This window comes from Phocoena phocoena, chromosome 19 (assembly GCF_963924675.1).
Source record: "Phocoena phocoena chromosome 19, mPhoPho1.1, whole genome shotgun sequence".
NCBI classification, from domain to species: Eukaryota; Metazoa; Chordata; class Mammalia; order Artiodactyla; family Phocoenidae; genus Phocoena; species Phocoena phocoena.
In genome coordinates, this window is record NC_089237.1 from 29,015,047 (window position 1) to 29,032,607 (window position 17,561).

The 17,561-nt window shown below is 35.6% G+C and overlaps 1 protein-coding gene and 1 pseudogene across 5 annotated transcripts in view; one reads left to right on the plus strand and one right to left on the minus strand.

Annotated features, from left to right (window-relative positions):
• Positions 1-17,561, minus strand: part of VMP1 (vacuole membrane protein 1) — a 128,485-nt gene that overhangs the window by 40,364 nt on the left and 70,560 nt on the right. The window lies entirely within an intron of this gene.
• On the plus strand, positions 6,012-8,528 carry LOC136138332 (small ribosomal subunit protein eS1-like; annotated as a pseudogene).

Consider the following 17,561-nt stretch of genomic DNA (forward strand, 5'->3'; position numbering starts at 1 on the left):
GTGAGATCAGTACATGTGATACAAGTAAATACTGTTTCACAAAACATTATTTCAGTTACACACGCATAGGCCCTAAGTACAATCAATGTAGTCTGTAACATGGAGTACAGTAAAAAATAAAGGTCCATGAGTGACACACATTTCAGAGTTGTGCCTAAAATAGAAAGATATCAGCTATATCAGCTATATAATTAAATGAATTTCTACATGTACTCGTATATTTATTACCAAATTTACTTTGGTGGGAGGGTGGTAAAGCTATTTTTTTTTTAGCTGTACAGCAGATGCACAGTAATGTACATAAATCTAAAATATACATCTTGGTGAAATCTTACAATGAACACACCCATGTAACTACCACCAAGATCCAGATACAGAACATTACCAGAACTCCAGAAACCCTACTGGTGGCACTACTAGTAATTACTTCTTCTCCCAAAATAACCACTATCATTGACTTCTATTACTATAAATGTAGCTTGCCTATTTTTGAACTTTATATAAATGGAATTATACAGTAGGTCCTCTTTTATTTCTGGCTTCTGTAGTCAACATTATGTCCATGTGATTCACTCCTGCTGTTGCACGTGGCAATAATCAATTTGCTGCCTTTGTATGAATATACCACAATTTATTTATTCTACTGTTGGTGGACGTTAGGGTTGTTTCTAGTTTGGGGTTATTACAAATAATGCTGCTATGACTACTCTTGTCAAGTCTTCTGGAGCATCTTTCTTCTAGGTATAAATCTACAAAAGGGAACCGCTAGATCGTAGGCTATGTTTATGTAGACAGTGCCAAACACTTTGAAAAAAAATCTAAACCTTTTTACTTTCCTACAGATGGTTCTAATGAGTCTGTCTGTGGTAATTAGTAGCTTTGATAACTCAAACATATGAAGACTGAATAAATTCAACCATGAAAAGAGGAGGAAAAGAAAAGCTTTAAGTGCTGAGTTTTGGGAAAACTACATATAGTTTTTACCCATACAGAATTTTAGAAGACAAAATTAGAACCAAAATTCTTATTTAAAAGCAATTAAATTCAACCCAAAAAAGCTGGTAACTACCATATATATATGGTATATGCATGCATGGTAATAAAGAATATAAAGATGAGGACATTGTGGTTTGACCATTAATTCTATAAACGTTTAGCAAGTGTTTACTACAATGCCAAATGCTATTACAGGAGCAACGGATACAACACTGAATCAAACTGATAATCTGGATCCTCATGGAGCTTACAGTTTAATGGGAGGAGACAAAAACTACAAAATGGGGTGGCAGGCAAGTTGTAATTTTAAATACGATGGTTGGAGAAGGCCTGACAGAAAAGGTAACATTTGATTAAAAACCTAAAGGAGGTGAGGGAATAAGCCAGGCTAAGAATGTAGAGGAAGACTGTTCCAGCAAGTTTTTTCTCTTGAGAGATAAATAAATAATCTAGTGTGTATATGTGGATGGTGGGTGGGTTGCAATTGGTAGAGATGGGGAAAGAGATGACTCAGGAAACCTACTGAGTTTGAGACGGAAACTGAAAAAATGAAAAGGAAAGCATGAAAAAGAGAAACAGAATATAAGAACACCAGTTCTACAGATTTACTGCAATATCAAATGATAGAGCACCAACTTTGTTGTTTTCAAACTTCCCTGAGCCACAGTTTCTTCATCTTTTCTGCAAAATGATGATAATAATATCTATCACCATGATAATTAAGAGACAAAACTGATTATGGGACAAAATTGTTTAGACTGATATTACTTGACATTACTATCAAGAAAGAAACCCTGAGAACCAATGAAATAAAATACCTTGTCAGAATTTTTAAGACACTATGTGAGCTCAGTTCTAGGGCAACATCACAAGTTGAGGGGATAAGAGGCTTTTGTTTTGTTTTGTTTCTAATTTCAAAAAGAGAAGAGCAACATGTTAATATCAAGGAAGGAAGAGGGCTACAAAACAGGAAGGAGGAAAGGAAGGAAATGCATTAAGAATTGAAAATTTATCAAATCTGTCTTGCAGTGCGACCAAGTAGTTTACCAAATACTCCATGACAAGAGGGTAAGGATGGATGAGATTACTACACATGAATGCTAGTTCTTAATCAACATATTCTTGTCTCCAGGAAATAAGAGGAAATTCTTTAGTTATTTACATCTGTAATGGTCACCTCACCATGATTACTAACCGTAAAACTCACAAATCATCTATTAGACATAAAATATCTCTTGGGTAGTCTAGGAGCAAAGAAGAGATGGAAGAAATAAGGTTTCAGGAGACTTTCTCAGGGTCTGACCATCAGCATTTGCTAACATTTTCAGATAAAAAGTAGAGCAGTATTTTTGGAAGTTCCAGATAACTACACAGAGTTTTTTCCTCCTTTTCACAGTCCAAGCTACCAGCAGTAAAACCAGCCAGTATCTGCTGCTTCCTTTTCCTCCCTCTATCCCTGCTTAGCTTTCTGTTGAAAAGAAACCACATGGTAATTCTTAGGAAGGCAGGCAGGCTGGCATCCACTCCTATCAGTGCCTGCCTGGCCTCTACTTGAAATAACAACGAACACTGTAGCCTAAGAAGAACAACAGTGCTCTAGACACTCAGGGAAAATGTCTGAGTATGCAAGATTTATTAGAAATGACACATTACACAAGTAATGCATTTTTCTTTTCTTCTCTCTTTTTTCCTGTCTGAAGCCAGTATCTCCTCATGTGATCTTCTCATGTCTCACCAGAAAGGGTATTTACCAAATCTTAGTTGATGCTAGGGGGGAAAAAAATCACCCTTCATTTTTAGCATTTATAATTGATTGTATTTTGGTTGTAAGTAACTAATGAATAACTTTTATTTCCAGATTAAAACTGGAATTTAAACAAAAAGCATATGACAATCTACTGTGTAAGTAAAAACAATAATACTGTGAATGAAAAAAAAGGGGGGAAAAAGTAAAAATGGTTGAGATGAACTCAGACATGCAAAGCTATGAAAACTAGGTCAGTACAGAATTTACAAAATTGTCAGGGACAGGAAACTTAAGAGACCGAAAACAAAGGATAAAGATAAATGGGATCATCTCTATGATGAGAAATGTAAATAGTGGGATTCTTTCCTAAGATAGACCCATTCATCCCACTTAACAAGTTTATAAATGGTCCTGAAAAAAGGAACAGAGTTTAAGTTCTAAACCTACAGCTGAAATTAAAATTATAAAGTGCCAAAATCATGGCAATATATTTAAAGATCATGTAAACTTGAGAGAGAAAAAGGAAATGTGGAAGGTAAGTTTCAAAGTGGATAACAGTAAGATAACACATTTAGGGAAAAATTATTTAAATGTAAAATGATGGGGAATTCCCTGGCAGTCCAGTGATTAGGACACTGCTTTCACTGCTGAGAACCTGGGTTCGATTCCTGGTCAGGGAGCTAAGATCCTGCAAGCCACGCAACGTGGCTAAAAAAAATATATAGAGATATAGATAGATATAGATAGATAGATAGATAGATAAAGTGATGGGTTATAAAAGTTTCCAGTTATGAACAAAGGAAAGGGAACTGGGAGTGGTCTCCCAAGTAAACAGTTTATTGAAGTAAACAATTTATTAAAAACATCAGTAAAATGCATTGCCAAACAGGACTGTGGTTGTAGAAATCTGAAAACACACAAGTACAGTAGTGTAATTGTCCCTGAAAAATCATATGCAGTTCTGACAACTTCATGTCAGAAAAAAACATAAAAGGATTAGATAAAGATCCATGGGGGGAGCACGAATTAAAATGATCCAAGAGTTTGGGGTTATTAGATATAAAAAGTAAATGATTATTTTTTTAGAAAGGCTGAAAAGGTAACTGATTAAAATCTATAAAGTTATGGAAAGAGGAAAGGAAAAGTGTTTAAAAAAAATCTTACAATACTAGAATGAGGGTAGCGCCCTTTATAACGTGAAAGAGGCAAATTTAAAACAAACAAATGGAAGCATGGCTTTAAATAACAGCCTATGAACTTACTGAAGTCTTTACCTCAAGAAGTAGTAAAAATAAATTTTTACAAGTTTTGATAAATTAATGGATGCAGACCCTTATCAGGGAAGGTGCACAAGGAAGTCTAGAGTACATGCCTACTTTTGAGGGGAGCACTGTATTAATTACCATGCCTACTTCCTGGTGTCTCTACATAGTCCTTTAGTTTAAAAGCACGATAGTCATGTTTATTACATGGTGAGGCCCAAGACAGGAAAATGGGAAGAACACTCTACCAAGAGAAATTTTCTTAAATACTCAGCAAGAAAGAACTACATATCTGTTACGACAAACCAAGAACCTTGACGAATTAGAAACAAAAACACCTTTTGTAATAGGAAATGAGCATAATAGTTACTCTGCTGTCAATGTCTTGCACTATCTCTGATCTTAGGCCAGGATCCCTAGGAGCATTCAGCAGTTACAACAGAGGGTGGATGTGTATTTAGTGTGTTACTGATTTGCAAACTCGAGCAAAAGCATAGCATACATACAGTCTGTTGGTCTAAGTTTCAATGAAAGGGGCCTTTCTAAAGGCATTTTACAAAAGGTGTTTGAAACACAAACCTGAGTAAAATCTTTAAATTAGTTTAACAAAGGTAACCTAATGCCTGTATAATGCTTATCCCCGCCACCCCATAGCTGTAAACAGGTGTGCAAATGAGAAGAACGAAGCAGACATAAAACAAAACTATATTTTTCTCCAATGTCTAAAGCAAACTACCAAGAAAAATCTTAAACATTTATTATTTATTGCGCTTTGTAAATGACTGTATTAACCTCTTATTTTCATTTTTAAATCATCTAATTTCAATTAGAATGCTTCTTCATCAAAACTAATGTTTCTCTTCTATTTTAATTTGATCACTGGGAGCTCGTGAACATTGTTAGAATATAAACAATTTTAAACTTCCATTATTCTGTAGTATTCTTTCCTGTGAGGAATAATTGGCTCAAAATTTTCTACCATGTTCTTTTCCCTAAATTTATTTTGTTACAAAAAAGGTAAGCAGAATAAAAATGATTTTTAGGAGGTTAAGTTTAAATGTAATCTTTAAATTTATTTTTAAAATAAAAGTCTGGCCAAGATGACATGGTTAAATACAGAAATGAACGTGTAAAATTAAACGGGTTCAGGAGTGCACGATGAGCAGACAAGTTTCCCAGTGGCCATTTATTTGGCAGTTTGAATCAAATTGCAACTCTCTTTCCTGTTAATACTACTATAAGAATGGGTTAAAGAAAATGAGAAGAGTCAGAAGACGAAGAAAGATGAAAAGTCTGGGAGTGGAGGGGCAAGAGAAGAATTCAAAATAAAGTGAAATCTTCCTGAGAAAGCAAATAAAATGAGGTATTAAGAATTCCATCATAATTCATGCTAAGTGTGCTTAGAAACTACAACTACAGAACTATTTTAAGTGCTACCTTTTCTTGTTGAACCAAATGCAAGCAAGTGACCTTTGTGTACAAAAAGCTAACTGTGCTAGTAGTCGCAATATCTTGCAACAGAATCCTTCAAAAGAGACACTTAAAATTGCTTAATCTCGATGGTACTTTGTGGTAAAATTATGAGCCAGCTCTGAAAGAAGATCTAGCAGGCCTGCCTTTTCAAAAACTTAACGTTGTTGGGTGTGGTTGGGTGATTCTGAAAAGAGAAACTACAATAAGCCTTGGTAGCTTTGACACAGCCTTTAAGTGATAAATAAATGTGTTTAACATGTGTCTCTAATGTTCATTATGGTAAAGTTGATCAGTTTAACCCTTTGCAAACAAGCAAGAGATCTTGAGAACAGGAAGCTTTTCTGTGGAACTCCTGACGCAACACAAACCATAGCAGTTACTGCAAAGCTTAATGCAAACCCTCTAGAGTCCACGTTGACAAATTCTTTAACAAGCCCTGTGGTTACAGGGAAGCTGGTTTCACTCTGACTCACTCCTACTCAAACAGTTTACTGGAAATGAAGGGGAGGGGGAATTTTCAGAGAAGTCATGTGATGGCCAGACAAACCACAGCCAGTAAAGGTTCAACAGAGTCAAAAACAGGTCCCAGCAACAACCAGCACCCAGAGTGTTCAACTGGCACTAAATTATATGAAAATGAGTCCTGTTGGGTTTCTGATCACCCACACCATGAACTCTTTCATAAATCTCTGTATATAAAAGAACGGATACTTCACAGGAGGAACAACCAGCAGGCACTGACATGGTGTGTGCAACTACAAACATTTCACAGGAAAATGTGCTTAACAAAATATAGCATCAAAGGAAGGTTAAAGCACTTTAGCAAATGTATAAATAATCATTATTAAATGCTTTCCCATTGTCTCTAAACTCAAATGATCAAACATATATTCTATCATTATCAAGAGTGCCAAAACCCCCCCCAAAAACCTCTTTAATTATCACCTTGTACTTTGGGGGATGTTCACTGGGTAATCTATTCTGCATACAAAGAAAATGCACTAGCCATAAGAATGAGAACTACACTATATTCAATATTTTGTAATGACCTACAATGGAACAGAATCTGAAAAAGAATATATATATACACATATAACTGAATCACTTTGCTGTACACCTGAAACACTGTAAATCAACTATATTTCAATTAAAATAAAGATATTACTCAGTATTCTAAAAAAAAAACCTATATTACAACTGATGAACTCTTTTTGGTTCATCACTTACGTGTTTTCACTAATAAAATAATGTAAATAACTTGAAATTTCTGAATAGGAAATGGATCCTATTAAACCCCCCCAAAAAGGTATTTTCAGCCTTAAATATATTTAATACAAGCTAGTAAAAGATATTAGTATTTAAACTTAACTTGGGGAATTAGTTTCAATAAATCAGACTAAATGTAAGTGGCAAGTATTAATTAATTTAAATACTGCTGTCCTAAACAGAAGCTAAGAAACATTCCCTTAAAATAAAATTAAATCCAGAAATTATAAAACAGCCTTTGAGGAACTAGTTAATCTAAGGTGGTGTACAGACTCATGAATTATACCCAATAGAAAGAAAAGCTAACCACTATAAATATGGAGGAAAAGACTGTATTATTTTAAAAGATAAGTTCTAAGAAATTTAAATTTCTTATTTCTAACTTAATTCTCAATTTTCTATAGTGATAATAACTTTCACAGTCAGCAACCTAATATTTTATGAAAAAGAATCCAACCAGCTAGGTCACTTGGACAGATGTCGTTTAGGAAAGCAAACTTATTCAAACCATATTCTTCTAAGTAAATATGTACAACATTCCTACCCTATTGTGTAAGTTTTAAACACAAAAATACAAACACCCATGCTCCCGTTCCCCATTACTTCAATAACAGTGGCTGCCCTAATCTTTTAGGGTACATCAAGCAAATAAGTTACTTTATTTTTTCAAACTCTTTTATTTCTCATGTCTTTAATTTACCTTTTTCTTTGGTTATATAGCTCATTAATAAACAAGTCACCACAATAACCTTTATTTTTTTCTAAAGTATAGAACTTTACAAGCACTATTTTACTTAATTGAATTCAAAATTATAAGTCATTTAACTTAATGATGTCTACTATATTATCTTCAACCCTTGCTCTCAGATGATCTATTTTTGAATGAAAGAGTCTGTAAATTCTGTAGTGCTTTACAATCAGATGATTATTAAACTCAAAGATGCAAAACAGTTCAACCTTTTTTATGTAAGATGATTTCTGTGTTCACCATATTTTATATTTTATTTTGCAGTGGAGTAAGACTGAATATTCCCTTTTGGCTGAGCAGCAACACGGCAGTCTGCAAGAATAAGCACCTTACAAAAGGCAGCAAAAAGGGAGCCTAGAGGAAAGTGGTTGATCCATTTCTAAGAAAGATCGGTATGATGTGAAAGCACCAGATATGTTCAATACAAAAATACAGGAAAAACTGGTCACAAAAACTCAAGGAACCAAAATCACACTGGATGGCCTCAAGGGTCATGTTTTGAAGTGAGCTTTGCTGATCTGCAGAATGATGAAGTTGCATTTAGAAAATTCAAGCTAATTACTGAGGATGTTCAGGGCAAAAACTGTCTAATCTCCGAGGCATGGATCTTGCTTATGACAAAATGTGTTCCACGGTCAAAAAATGGCAGCCCATGACTGAAGCTCATGTTGATGTCAAGACTACTGATGATTATTAACTTCGTCTATCCAGTGCTGTTTTTACTAAAAAATGCAACAATCAGATTCAGAAAACCTCACTGTTAGCACCAACAGGTCTGCCAGAACCAGAAGATGACTTGAAAGAAATTGTCAAAAAACTGACTCTAGACAGCATTGGAAAAGACATGGAAAAGGCTTGCCAACCTATTTATCTGCTCTATGATGTCTCTGTTAGAAAAGTAAACCCCAAGTTTGAAATGGGAAAACTCATGTTTCATGATGAAGGCAGTAGTTCTGGAAAAGCTACTAGGGATGAGACAGGTGCTAAACTTGAACAAGCTGATGGATATGAGCCACCAGTCCAAAAAACTGTTTAAAATTCAGACTTGTAAGGGTGACAAATAAAAAAATCTTATTTGTGATATTAATAAAAAAGACTGAATATTAAGTGAACATGTTTCATGTAATGGTACATTTTCTCTCTTAACTGATATTTCTTAGTTTATTCAAAGTATCTACTGCATGAGTAGTATGTGCAAGACCACGCAGGCACAGCCAAAAATACAAATATTTTTGTGGCCTCCTCTCAAGGAGCTTACAAACTCCTGGGTAAGATGAGAAAAGCCCACGGACAGTTCTAAAAGAAGGTAGAAAGTGATGAGTGACACAAGAAAGATACAGCAAGAGACAATTTCCAGGGACTGGGAAGATTTTTGAGCAGCAAAGTTCCATGACCAGAGGTATTTTTCAGAAAATTGTTTTTTGTTGCTTTCTGTGGAAATAGATTGGGGTAAAAAGGCTAGTAAAGAGGAGGCCTATCAGGAAGTCACTATAAATGTTCAGTGGAGAAGTGATAAAGGCATGAACCAGCAGTGGGAAGGGAAAAGAGAGGACGAATTTGAAGATACCGTGGAGGTAGAATCAACAGGCCTGAAGAATGACTGGATATGCGAAGTGAGGAGGGAGTCAGATGATTCAAATTTTGACTCCAAGTGATTATGAGGACCGTGATATCATTAACAGAAATCAGGAACAAAGAAGAAAAAGATCATAAAGGGAATAACTAACCTTGCATGAAACAGACCACAAAGCACATAACAGCTCTCTAGATGTAACTCTTATAAATGATGCTAGAATTGTTCAAGGTCATAGGAAGCTACATTCATTCATGTCTACCTCCCACAGACATCTAGTAAAAACATGATAGAAAGCCAAGAGCAAAAGGAAGTCAGCTTAGTGGAAAAATACTGCCCAATCTCAATACTGTAGTCACAAAAATAAAGTAGGTACCATAAAGAATCATAATTCAAATAAATGCATTAATAATCTTATTTTCTCCCCCAAATACCTAAAGAACAAAATCCAACCATCAGTCAAAACTAGAATTTAAGTAAATACTTAGCTTTAAAATTGTTACCTAGAAACAGTTTCCTAGTAAAAGCATATACACCCTTTAACCTAGTTGGAGAGCACACGGTAAAGCAACGAGAGCCAAGGTTTTTTTCACTCTTCCTGCTGATAAACTTATTCTACCAAAGGCCTTTACCTTCAAGAATAAAAAACACATTTCCCACCCCATTTCATTTTACTTAATTTGCTATTTTAGCTACAGTTGATCCAACTTTTTTATTGCTCTTGTCAAACTGGGGGTTTTACAAAATACATGCATCTATGAGGAAATTCCAGCACCAAAGTCACATAAACTTTTGGATCTTTATGAAACTGATTACTATAAAAACTTTAAAATCACAACCACAATCAATAAGCTATAACTAAAAAGACGTCAGGAAACTTATAGATTACCAAATAAAAACCTAGTATCTTTTTATATACCATTAATAACTATTTACAAAAATATAATATCCAACTTATAACAATAAAACCTAAGAGAGGGGCTTCCCTGGTGGCGCAGTGGTTGAGAGTCCGCCTGCCGATGCAGGGGACACGGGTTCGTGCCCCGGTCCGGGAGGATCCCACATGCCGTGGAGCGGCTGGGCCCGTTGAGCCATGGCCGCTGAGCCTGCGCGTCCGGAGCCTGTGCTCCGAAACGAGAGAGGCCACAACAGTGAGAGGCCCGTGTACCGCAAAAAAAAAAAAAAAAAAAAAAAACCTAAGAGAAAACTAACATGTTAAAATCACTGGGAAAATAGTGTTAGAACAATACACAAATAGGTAATGACCTGAAAAAGAGAAACTTAGATTCCTACATTATATGATTGGTAAAAATATTTTAACAGATAAAAGATTTAAAGGTAAAAGAATAAAACCATAAAAATACTAAAAGGAAATGCAGCAGGATATCTACTACATAATCATAAGGGTTCAGGAAGATAATTTTAGGCACAACTCCAAAAGGAAACATCTAAGATATTGGAATAAAGACAAAAATGTGAACTTCTTTATCCAAAAAGTAAAACATAGTAAAACACACAGTGAACAATATGGAAAAATTACTGGCAGCATATGACAAAAGGAATCCCCTTAAAAATGTCAATCAATAAGAAAATGAAAAATACACTAAATATTAAAAAAATGGGTAAACGAACCAATTAGACGAAAGGGTTTTTTTCCTGTGGTTTCAACATTTTATACAATAAACATACTTTGTAGTCACAAAGAAAATTACTAAAAAAAACCCCAAAGATGTGGAAAATATTTGATGACTGAAAAATGTTCACAGTATGTTTTTATATTCAAAACAAGTCATAAAACAATAAACAGAATATGATTCACTCAAAAATATTTACAGAGAAAAAGAATGAAGGATGAAGGGATTTTTTTTTAAGTATACAAATACCAATTTTCTACAATGAGCTGTACGTAATCACTTTGTAATAAGAACACAGTTTTAAAAATCAGTATCAAATGTCTATGATATATATGTGAAAAAGGAATCTAAGACTAATATATATGGTATGATTTTAGCTTTTATTAAAAAAAAGTGTTCCATACACAGAAAACAGTCTAGAATATGGTGGTTATTATCCTACTTTGGGGAGTAGGTGCCTGTGCGCTTTCACTTTTTACTTTAATACTTCTGGAATGTTTCAATTTATAAGCACTAACGCAATTTGAAAATATGCAAACCTGGAAAAAGTAACAGAAGCAAAGAGCCTAAGACAAATTTGTTACTAAAAACAAAAAATGTTTGCAATATCACTGATCTAGACATAAAATGACAAAACTGTTGTAAATTTATTTGCATAGTGAAAATGAAAAACAAACATAAGGATGCATCACAAAAGTGTATCAGGACAGCTGAGGAGGGACTCCCCTGGTGGTCCAGTGGTTAAGAATCCGCCTTCCAGTGCAGGGGACGCAGGTTTGATCCCTGGTTGGGGAATTAAGATCCCACATGCCATGGGGCAACTGAGCCCGTCTGCCACAACTATGGAGCCCACATGCCACAACTAGAGAGAAGCCCGCTCACTGCAATGAAAGATCCTTTGTGCTGCAACTAAGACCCAACTCAGCCAAATTAAAAACAAACAACAAACAAAAACGAAAAAAAAGTAGGTGAGGTATCTTATTTGGATATAGTAATATTCTACACAGTGTTAAGCAAGAACAGACAAAAACAAAAACCTTATATTTGACAAACTTATTTTGCAAAACTCTTCTTTGACTAATGAATTAAAACATTAGTACTCTCTCAGCTAATTTAAAATGTGGAAAACTGGCAACAGCCCCCTCCCCAACCTGCAAAATAAATAAACAAAAGTTAAAAACCTCATAACCCCTTGTCTACACCTGGGAAAAAGTATGTAGGGATAAATAAACCTACATATACTGAAATCTATAATAAGCCACAAAATTGATGGATACTGGTGAAAAAAAGCATAAAAGGCAATAAAGAAAGAAAAGAAAAATCAGTTCAAATGTAACAGAAAGAAAAAAATTTTTTAAATCAGTTCTTCATTTTTTGTTGCATTAACCTAGATGAAAATGCTGCTATGCTGGCTTACAGTAAGCAAAGCACTAATCTCAAAGTCAGAAAACTGGGTTGGGTGTTGGCACTGAGATTCACCAGCTGTGTGTTCCTGAATGTTTTTCCTATTCAAATCAGGCAAAATATCTTCTACTTCACTGTGTTTGTACCGAGGCACTTCATACAAGTGCCTTACACACAGATTTTTATTGACCTTAGAAAATTAATAGGGAAGATGAAAAAATTGTCAGGAATAAGTTACTCTTTTAATATATTATTTTCTAGTTTATATAAATAATTGACAGTACATACAATTGTAATTTGGGGTAAAAATTTTAAATAAAATGTTCATAAAGAGTATATATTTTCTGACTAAAGAACATGAAACAGAAGTGTACGTTTTGCTTACTTGATTTTTTAATATAAGCAAATATGAAATTAGGGAATAAGAAATATAAAGTTTATCCTAAAACAGTGATGGTAATTATTGGCTTTATAGGATGAAAACAGTCAAACCTCATGACCATCAGAAGTATTGTGGGGACCTCCCTGGTGGCACAGTGGTTAAGAATCCGCCTGCCAATGCAGGGGACACAAGTTCAATCCCTGGTCCGGGAAGATCCCATATGCCATGGAGCAACTAAGCCTGTGTGCCACAACTACTGAGCCCACGTGCCACAACTACTGAAGCCCACGTGCTCTAGGGCCCACGTGCCACAGCTACTGAGGCCGCGTGCTGCAACTACTGAAGCCTGTGCGCCTAGAGCCCATGCTCCACAACAAGAGAAGCCACCACAATGAGAAGCCCATGCACTGCAACGAAGAGTAGCCCCTGCTCGCTGCAACTAGAGAAAGCCCGCACGCAGCAACGAAGACCCAACGCAGCCAAAAAAAAAAAATAATAATAATAATAATCATGGCCATAAGGGATGAAGGAAAAAGATTATTACCCTAATGGTAGATAAAGATTTAGAGTCTTCAAGATGTAAAAGTCTTCGAGAGCTCAAATTACACGTATAAGATGAAGAGTGATTTACTTCTTCATCAAATTCTAGGGGACCTGAATTTTTGGAAGTTGAGCTTTTAGATGGTAACAAATTTACAGAATGCATTATTTATAAGCCAAGAATAAAAAAATTGTGAAGAATGAAATGAGTCATCCAGCTAATGTTCTACTCAATGCAGGGAGTCGCTCGCTATGCATGGATCCATGAAAGGTATCACATAGAGGAAGACAAGGAACTCATTCTTTTTTGAAATAGCAATTCCATTTGTACACAATTAAAATTTATAGGAATTTTTTTTTTAATATTGAGCCAATGTGAGCCTCAGAAAACTTTCACTGGCTAATTCTAAGACAAAGTTTACCTTTATAGTTTCTCAGCATGAGTATAACTCACGAGCATAACAACTTCTGAATATTTGACAAGCTCATCAACTCCCCCTTTCAAGGAAACATGTCTAAATTCTTTTCAACAGTTTCTCACATTATATGATTTCAAGATCAATTACCATCCCATTCCCCCTCCTAGAGAAATTCTAGTTTGTATAGTAAGTGTTCTATTTCAAGATGACCAAATAAGACCGTTGCCCCTGAGAAAGGTTAAAGATGGCTACAAATTCTTTACTTACTCCTCTCATTGAGAGGTGGGTCTAATTGCCCTCTCTGAATCTGGGCTGGCTTTAGTGACCTACTTCACCAACACAGTGTGGCAAAGTGACTGGGATTTCTGAGGTTAGGTTACAAGAAGCCTTGCATCTTCCAGCAAGGTTCTTTCAGAACACTTGTTAGAACTCAGGTGCCATGATATGAGGAAACCCAAGAAGCCTCATGAAGAGTAACCTGAGGTCCCAAACCAACAGTCAACTGAATTCCAAACCAAGAGACAGAATCAACTTGTCAGTTATATAAGCAAACCATCTGGAAGTAGATACTCCGATTTACAGTCAAGCCATTTTGCCTAAATTGCACAGCTGTGAGCAATATAAACTATGCTTGTTTCAAAGCACTAAATACTGGGGGGGTGGTTATTACTCGGCAATAGATAACTGGAACACCCTTTATCTTAATAATAACCCCAAATAGAAACACTGAACTCTGTCTTTGATGAAACTAGTATTAATAAATGAAGACGGGCAGATGGGAAGAAAAGATTATACCACAGAGGCTGCAGTGGAAGATACAGAAGAGAAGCAAAGTGATTTGCATTACAAAACTCCATAAAGGATCATCAGCAGAACTGCAGAAGAAACTGGGGTAGGGCTGAAAACAAGGAGACTATATACAAAGCATACTTAGCACAGCCAGACAGCTTCCTCCCCTAGTCCTGAAAAAGACATCAAGTATAGTCTCTAGAAAGTATACCAAAGGTTCTGGACTCAGGATATCTTTGTGCAGGCATCCACGGTCTTAGGTAAAGTGAAAGTCTACTCAGTAAATGAAGATCTCTAACCCGCCTTCTACAGCTTAGCTTTAGAATGTCAGCAGCAAGATTTATATTCCCAAGGCAAGGAACTGGAAGATCCATCACTAAAGAAACTGAACTACCCCAAAGGAAAGATACACAAAAACTGATATACAGAGTTCCCAATAAACCAGGTGGCCTGCCACTCCTATACCTTGCCTCCACACACATAGCTTCCATTTGGGTTTTATGTGCCTTATTCTTACATATAAATAGAAAAACAAGGATCACCAGACTTTGAGGAGAGCTTCCAACAGGAAACAGAACAGACAAAGGGGAAAAAAAAAAGAAATGCCTGGAGTATTGAAAACTTGAAGAAACGAAGTACCTTCAAAAAGATAGGATAAGCCATTTTTGTGGAAGTATAATACAAATTGCTTTTTGAAAACAAATATATGACAGTGGAAAAAATTTTAATATTAGATTATAGAAGGTAAAGTTGAGGAAATTGCATACAAAGTAAAATGAGATAAATATTAGGAGGAAAATTATAAAAAAAATTAAAATGATGGGTGTTGGAGCCCCAATATCAAAATAATGGTAATTCCAGAAAGCAAGAGTAGAGACCAAAGAGGGTAAACTGACACAGAAAAAATACAAGAATGGGGTTTCCCTGGTGGAGCAGTGGTTGAGAATCTGCCTGCCAATGCACGGGACACGGGTTCGATCCCTGGTCCGGGAAGATCCCACATGTCACAGAGCAACTAAGCCCGTGCACTACAACTACTGAACCTGTGCTCTAGAGCCCGCGAGCCACAACTACTGAGCCTGTGTGCTGCAACTACTGAAGCCCACACACCTAGAGCCCACGCTCTGCAACAAGAGAAGCCACCGCAATGAGAAACCCGCGCACCGCAACGAAGAGTAGTCCCTGTTCACCGCAACTAGAGAAAGCCCGTGTGCGGCAACGAAGACCCAAGGCAGCCAAAAATAAATAAATTTATTAAAAAAAAAAAGAGTGTTTCCCAAAACTAGTGGACTCTAGGTTCACAAGTTTCCTGAGTGCCTAGCAGAATAAATATTAAAAAAGACCCATACCTCAGATAATGAATCTACAAGCTTCTACAGAAAAAACCAAAACAACCAAAAAGATTACCTATAAAGAGGGCTCAGCATGGCATTAGGTATATCACTATCAACACCAGAAGCCTGAAGATGATTGAGAAATGCCTTCCAAATTTTAAATTAAAAAATGATTTCAACTTAGAATCCTATATTCATCTAACTGATTAAGTGTGAATGAAGAATACAGCATTTTAAGAATTTTCCTTCTACTTATCCTTTCTCAGAAAGGTACCGCAGAATATGTTCAACTAAAATTAGGGAGTAAATCAAGAAAGAGCAAGATAAGGGATCCAAATCAAGAGAGAAGCAATGGCGCAGAGGGCCAAGAAAACACCACATACAGACTAGAGCGGGAGCATGGGGAATCCAGAGTGATGACTCCAAGAAGAAAAACAGAAATGATATTAATTTAAGTGCGTTACCAAGTGGAAAGTGATCTTGAGAAGTGTTTCACAGAGCTGGTAGAAAGAAGAGATTGAGGAAACTGTGCAAATAAAAAAATATTAATTCCAAAACAAAAAAACTTTAAGGAAAATAATCACAATACATTAGTTGGCTTAACAGAGAACAGTAGTTATACCTGTTTGGTATCCAACCACAGCATGAAAATTTAAAGCTGCACACCATCTTAGACTGATTCTACTTCAACCTGCTAATTTTATATAGATGATAAAAGGTTCTGATATGTTAAATGACATGCATTAATTAGTGCCACAAATGACAGAGGTATCAGTTATCACAAATCAGGATACTCAACCACGTATGTCTATAGATGGACATTGTTTCAGTAAATGGAATTTACCAGTGATGCTGCCATTCTGAGTTCTGGTTCCAGCTCTACTTCTAAGCATATAAAACTTGGGAGGTAACAATTTCTAGTTTTGCAGTTTTCTATAAAATTAGAAAAATGGTACCTTTCCATACTACCTCAGAGTTAACACTAGGGTCAAATCAGATAGTGGAGTTTAAAAAGCATTAAAAATAATTAAAAAGTATTATTAGTAATTATTAGTAATAATTATTAGCATTAATATAAACATTATGATGTGAGGAAGAAAGGCACAATATTTGGTTAAAATAAAGCAGATACAAGGACAATTTGCCTCTTTCCATGCAGAGAGATGGCCATAGCTCTCTGACTGCTTTGTTTTATGTTTGGCTATTCTACATTCATATTTGAAAGTTTGTTTTCAATTAAAAACTATAACTATCCATAGTTGATTTCCATTTAATAATGCTTTTTTAAAAAAAGGACATCTGTCATTTAAAAAAAATATTTTTTTCCCTCTCTAGGGTAGTGGGTTTGGGGTTTCAGATTCCACTGAGAAGAAAACTATGAACTCATTGAACAAAAAAAATCTATGCGTACTTACGTGGGCACATGCACTTACAGACGCACAATAATAAGACAATTTAGATCAAATCTGGGGAGTGAGATGTATTTTATATGAAAACTTTCAAGAATCTCTTTTATATCCTTTTTATTTATATCTATATTGATTTCTACTATCCTCCCTAAGATGGAGACTCAATCAGTTAATGTTCGTAGGAATTTTCCTACAAAGAAACAACACCTATTTTGTAACAGTAAGATATATGTTGATATATAGTTTGTGCTCAGGTGTAAAAGGCGTCCCCACCACCCCCCCACCCCCTGCAACAAAGGATAAGTTTATCTTAATTGCCCCTTCTTAATTGGGAGTTAAGTTTCCTCTAAACATGGTAAACTATTTTGGTGTTATTTTCAAAAAATTAATTAGGAAGTTCTATTATTTTGGATTCACAGTCTGGTCCACCTATTTATCCCCCTTACTTATTCACTGGTCTGCTTGGTAATACTTATAAACACATAATGGACAAATAATGTTTCAGCTCCTTAACCTCCCTGGCCACATGAATTTACCCTGGTTTAGTCTGAGTTGTCTTGTTGACTCTTTCTGTATTTCTCTATT